The sequence below is a fragment of the Magnolia sinica genome, chromosome 14, assembly GCF_029962835.1.
Source record: "Magnolia sinica isolate HGM2019 chromosome 14, MsV1, whole genome shotgun sequence".
Classification (NCBI taxonomy): Eukaryota; Viridiplantae; Streptophyta; class Magnoliopsida; order Magnoliales; family Magnoliaceae; genus Magnolia; species Magnolia sinica.
The window spans coordinates 51,994,589-52,000,588 of NC_080586.1; positions in this window are offsets into that span (position 1 = coordinate 51,994,589).

Here is a 6,000-nt window from a genome sequence, read left to right on the forward strand (position 1 = left end):
TACCAACCAAAATGATCCAACAGAATACAATCGAAATGCAAAAAGGTGCCATGCCTCTTTAGGGTTGTGTGTAAACCCTTTTTCACAAAAAGGGTGTGCTGAGCATTGTATTCGCGCACTACCCATTCTGGCATTGACACATATCTGTCTGGACTGTGATGCCTGCTAATCCGAGGCTGCCACAACCCCTGTGTGATGGTTCAATATGGCCCTCCGATGGCAATGTTCACAAACCTCCTCGTCTAATTAAACAATTCTCCAGCAGACGGAAAAAAAAAAAAAAAGGAAGTCATAGACAGAGAGTACAGGAGTAGAAGGTCCAAATAGGCAGAAAATTTGGAGGAACGGAAAAGCCATAAGAACTCCGCCCAACTAGATTCTTAAAGCCAATTTACCTGCAACATTTTCCTTTTCTTCTAAAGCTGCAAATAGCAGAATTTGCTCTGCCATATCAGAAAACACTATCTGACCCATGCTCTGTCAATTCAAAAATGAAAACGTCGAAAAAATATTGAAATCAACGAATAGGGTCAGAATTCGGGATATCTGACAATCCATTTTGACATAAAATGGTATTTAATTTTTATTTTATTTTTTCATTTTCCTTCTCACATTTTGAATCGATCCGTATTCCAGTCCGCACGTACCCTACACACCAATAACATGTATATCCACGTACATCTTTTATGTATGTATTTTCTTTAATATTTCGGCTACCGGGATCATAAAAAATCTGCGTGGTATGGCTTAGTGCTATACATATGCTGCTACTGCATCTTTTTTAAATTATCTTGCCTACCTTAGCCTTACAACCCACTATAGTATGACTTAAATATATTATATTTGAAATTGAATTCCCAAAAAATTGTATATTTTTGCAAAGTAAAGACCGTGCATTACACGGAAGGAAAATGGTGCCTAACCCCTTCATTTTCTATAACCAAAGCCCTTGCTGATGCAAAAATGTGGCTAACCCTTCTTAAACCTTCGAGCAACTGCACACGAAGAAGATAAAGGAGACCCTGGCTAGAGTAGGGGACCCTCTGATGCCTAAGTCAGACAGGGAATCTGGGTCTAGTAAAGCATAGTGTTTGTGTGTAGAGTTGTATGTGTACTTTTCATCATTAGAGATGCTTCTAGTTATAGTTGAAGAGGGGTGGTGGCATAAAAGACAATTTCCTTGTTTAGTAGGGGCGTATTGTAGAGGGATTCACATCCCAAATATGTCGCGGGTATCTCCAGAGATCCTCGGGTGAGATATCGGGCAGATCCGTGTCGCAGTTATCTTTCGGGATCTTTGGCTAAGATCCCGGACAGATCTCTTTAATAAGAGCTGAATAGTCGGAATTAGAGAAAATATGTGGTAGGAGGCCGAGCTCGAAAGTCCGAGGTGACTCACATATCCATCCCGAGGAATAATCTTTCGACCTGGATTCTTTAGTGAGCAGTGGTCGAGTTTTTCCTTAGCATTGGGCAAATCATCGACCCACCGACCTACCTTGAGAAGTCGTGTCAAAGGACTGAGACTGAGCTCCTTTCCTTAGAAGAATATAGGCGAGATATCAGGAATGACCATCCTCTTCATTTTATCGTATGGTGCGGGGTTTCCCTAAGTATGGAAGCTCGGAGTATTGCCTCGTGGAGGGTCATGCCTCGGGGACCCTTGCTAAGAGATGTTCCGAGCAGTAGCTTGGAAATGGATGGGACCGTGGAGGAGCTCGGGGTGATACGGTGAAGTACAACAGAACGCTCTTTCTGGCCATTAAGAAACTCCTTGGTCACGACTAGCACTGGTTGATCATATGACGAGCACAGATGTCCGAGCCGACCCCTTCTCCTTAGCCAATCTAGTTTTATTCATAACAGTAAGCCCCCAACTTTTGAGCTCGTACCGCAGGCTAGGGAAGTAAGTTGATTTTAGTTGGGTTGGACAATCTTACGCATGGGGTGTTGAGCCTGCTTGTCATTAATGTAGAATAAGGTGGCATGCGCTTGTCATTTTTGTTGAATAAGGCAGTGGTCGCAGGAATTGGAGCGTATCTGCAATCATGATACAACACGCTCGAGGTAATGTGTGCTAGCTCAAGGCACAAGCACTAGTAGGATGCCATTTCGGCTCCTGACTTATGGGACGTTGATGCGTGGCATCTTCTGGGGAGTCGAGTCATTCAGCGAGTGGGAGAGCCCCACATGGCCAAGCGCGGGCATCGAAGAGCCATTTTAGCCACTGCATTGAATGCGAACAATTGATGCTGCGCGGGCGGGTTTCTATAAAAAGTAGAAACCCTAAAAGTGCAGGGTATTTGCTCTGTCGCCCCTCTACTTCTCTTTACCCAACCAGACTTGATGATTCCCGATGAGCCAGAACCCTTCCTTTCCAGTGAGTTTCATCTCCTTCATCTCCTCTCTTCTTTCTAGAGGTGGGCTTCGAGCCGAGTCGAGTCAAGGTGGGCCAAGCTTGGCTTGGCTTGTCCATGATGTACTCGAGTTCGAGCTCGAGCTCGAGCTTGGCCTCGAGCTCAACATTGAAGCTTGGCTTGTTTGCCAAAGCTATCGAGTCGAGTTCGAGTTGAGCTAGTGGTTCGAGTCGAGTCGAGTTTACCTCATGTCGAGCTCAAGCTTGTTGGGTGAGAGAGTAATGGATTTTGTTCTTGATCCTCCTCCATTGATGAAAAATTCAAAAATCTTAAGAGAATCAAAGCAAAACCCGATGAAAAAACCAAACAAAGGTTCGAATCGGATGAGGAAACTTGTAATAACCGATCTGTTCTTGATCTTCTTCCACCAGCAGAAATTCAAGTACTAGAAAAGAAACAGAGCAGAATACAGATTAGAAATCCAAGTAAAGAGCTCTAGCTAATTAGATCATTGGATTTAAAGCTCTAACAAATCTGAGAAGAACCCATCTCGAAATTTTTGGGTTTCTCGCCTAAGAAGTAGATCTCAAGAGATTGAAATCATACTATTGTGGAGCTGAAATGAAAACTGGTGGTGGTGGTTAGGGCGGGTGTGTGGCTGGCAGTGGGCAGAGAAAGAGAAGAAAGGGAAAAGGAAGGGGGTGTGTCCGGTCGGGTAGAGACTCTAGGGTTTGTTTTTTATTTTTTATTTTTAAGTTTAAACTTAAAACTTATATTAATATATATATATATAATATTTAATATATTTATTACTTGAGCCGAGTCGAGCTCGAGTTCGAGCTTCGAGTCGAGTCGAGTTAAAATGCCCCCTAGTCGAACTTGGCTTGAACTCAACTCGAGCTTCAAATAATTAGCTTGGCTCAGCTTGAATCAGCCATTCAAGTCGAGTCAATCCGAGCTGACTCAAGCCAAGTCGAGTAAGCTTTTCAAGTTAGCTTGACTTGTGAACAACCCTACTTCTTTCACTTTTCTTTTTGGGTCCCCGTCTTCTGACCATAATCTCGGCCAAACATGTCAAATCCGTCGAACCATTTGGAGGAATCAGCGACATTCCAGTGCGATGGAGAGCTGGAGGACTGGGAATTGTTGGAGAATCCACCATCTCCACTTGTGATGATGAGCGATAAGGATTTCCAGGCATCTCACGGATCGAGGATGGATGCTCAGTCCTTGGCTAAGCGACCCATGGATGTTGAGGGGTCCGCCTCAGTAAGGGAAGAGGTTGTCCAGTATCCAGCGGAGTCAGAAGAAATTGGCCCGATTGGGTCAACACTGAAGGAATCCGACCTGGTGCGGATTAGGTTGGAGTACCACATTCCGGACTTAGTGGTGCTCCAAGCTCCCGCACTAGGAGAAATTCCAAGTGATCCCCAGGATTGTGAGGTGTCCATGTTCTAGTCGCCCTGTAGTAGAGCTTGAGACTCTCTTTCTATCGCATAATCAGGGAGGTTCTCTTGCACCTGGGGCTGGCTCCTAGGAAGATAATTCTAAATGCCTCAAGAGCCTTGGTGGGGTCGTTCATTCTATGGTTCTAGATTGAACAACTTGAGCTGACTGTGAATGAATTCCCCCACCTATACTAGGTGAAGTCCAACCCTCACCATGAGGGTTAATATTATTTTTCAGCTTGGGCGAACATGGGTAGGACCATCATTACGAATGCCCCGACCTCGAATAAGAACTAGAAGAGTAAATGGTTATGGGCGTCAGGAGACTGGGAGGCTTCAGTGACTTTCGAGCTATGACCTTCGGTTCTGACCTATTTTGCTCATCCAGGTTGGGTATATCTGAACTGACACTTCCCTTAGCTTATTTTTTGTTATCTCATTTTTGACTATAGTGGTCATTAGCAGTTTTTCCCAAGTACCCTTCCGTAGTGAGTGAGTCGGAGCACGATCGGATTGCCGAGGTGAGATTTGTGGACACTAGGTCGAGATCTTGGAAGCAGTTGATCACGTCCGAGCTGCTCTACTAATCTTTACCCCGTCTATATCAGGTATATCCAGGTTGACTTAGTCGAAAATCATTTTATCTCTTTCTATTGTTGATCGTTTACTTTTGTTGTGTAGGGATGGCCGACCAACCTCGCTTCAAATGTCGTGCTCCTTTTGAGGCCGAACTGGCTCAGAAAAAATAAAAAATGCCCCTGAAGAGGAGGGGAACCGCCCCTTCATCCATGACATGTTAGTCGAGCTTGGCTACAAACCTTGCTGCCACTCTTGCCACCATTACTTCAGACTCGCCAGTGGTCCCAGAAGTGGTTGAGGTCGCCCCAACAAGGGAGGCAGCCCTTGTCGTCAAAGCCCAACCCTCCGAGGTTCGGGCAGAGCCTATCTTTGAGGCTCATCCCCCACAACCCGAGCTTAGGTGAGTAGTTCAACTGATCGTTAAGAGGGTAAGGCCTAACGGTTCTTAGGTCTGCATTCATTGTGATAGAGGGCCTCCTAAAATGGATAGCTCGGCATGTTCCTGATGCCGAGTTCACTAAGGTGATGGAGACGCACTCAATTATTGTTATTGGCCAGGTGGATGCACTCTTCTACAAGGTAAGATGTTTCCTTTGTTTCGTAGTAATTGCCTTTTGTACCTAGATTTTTTGACGTGAGTTTCTTTTCAGTTCGCCCTTGTTGTCTTATCTACTCGTCGCGAAATATTACATGCCACGGAGGAGTTTAAGGAGGCAGATGCGAGTCTTGTGAAGAAGACCGCCGAGTCTGAACAACTCTGATCCACTTTGAAGGAGATAGGAGAGGAGCTTACAACTCTGAAGATCCAAATGAAGGCTTAGGCAGAAGAGGCTCGAAAGAAGGAGGCTCAAACGAAGGCCGAGTTGGAAGCGACAGGTTTGCTTCTGAAGGAGGCTTAGGGGAAGATTGAGCTGGTTGAGGTGAAGATTAGTTTTAAAGTAAAACTGAAGGAAGATGAGGTATCTATCCTGGTAGCTCGAGCGGCGGCGGTGGAGGAGTTCAAAGCTTCCAAGGAATTGACAGAGGAGAAGGACCTGCTCTACAACCTCGGGTACGAGAAATGCTTCGAGGATGTGAGGGGGTTATATCCCGAGCTTGATCTGACCCCCCTCGAGGGTAGCCCCACTGAAGACCTGATCCTTCCGGAAACCAAGGGCCTAGTTCTTGTTAAATTTGAACAACTAACCTCAATGGGCATCGAGCAAACTCCCCTGCGCGATTAGCCTCTTTTTATCTCCTTTTTTTAAACTTATGTAATATTCTGTATATCAATAAAAAGGGACCTTTTGGTTAATTCCTATTTACTGTGCTTTGTGTCTTTAATTTAGTAGATCATACGACATATGTTGGCTATATTTGCAGATCGATTATATTGATCTAATGGTCGAGATGCGTGTAGATCAGTCATGTCGATCTGATGGTTGAGATATTTGGGGGCGGGGGGAGTTCTTTTGCAGGATCTTAATATATAAACTTCTAATTTGGTAACTTCTTTCTAATTCTCTAACTTTCTATTTCTAGATTTCTATTTCCCTTTTTCCTTTTAAGTTTAGGTTAGATTTTGAAATTGAGGGTTGAGTCCATGCCCAAGTGGATCCATGACAATACTCGATGTC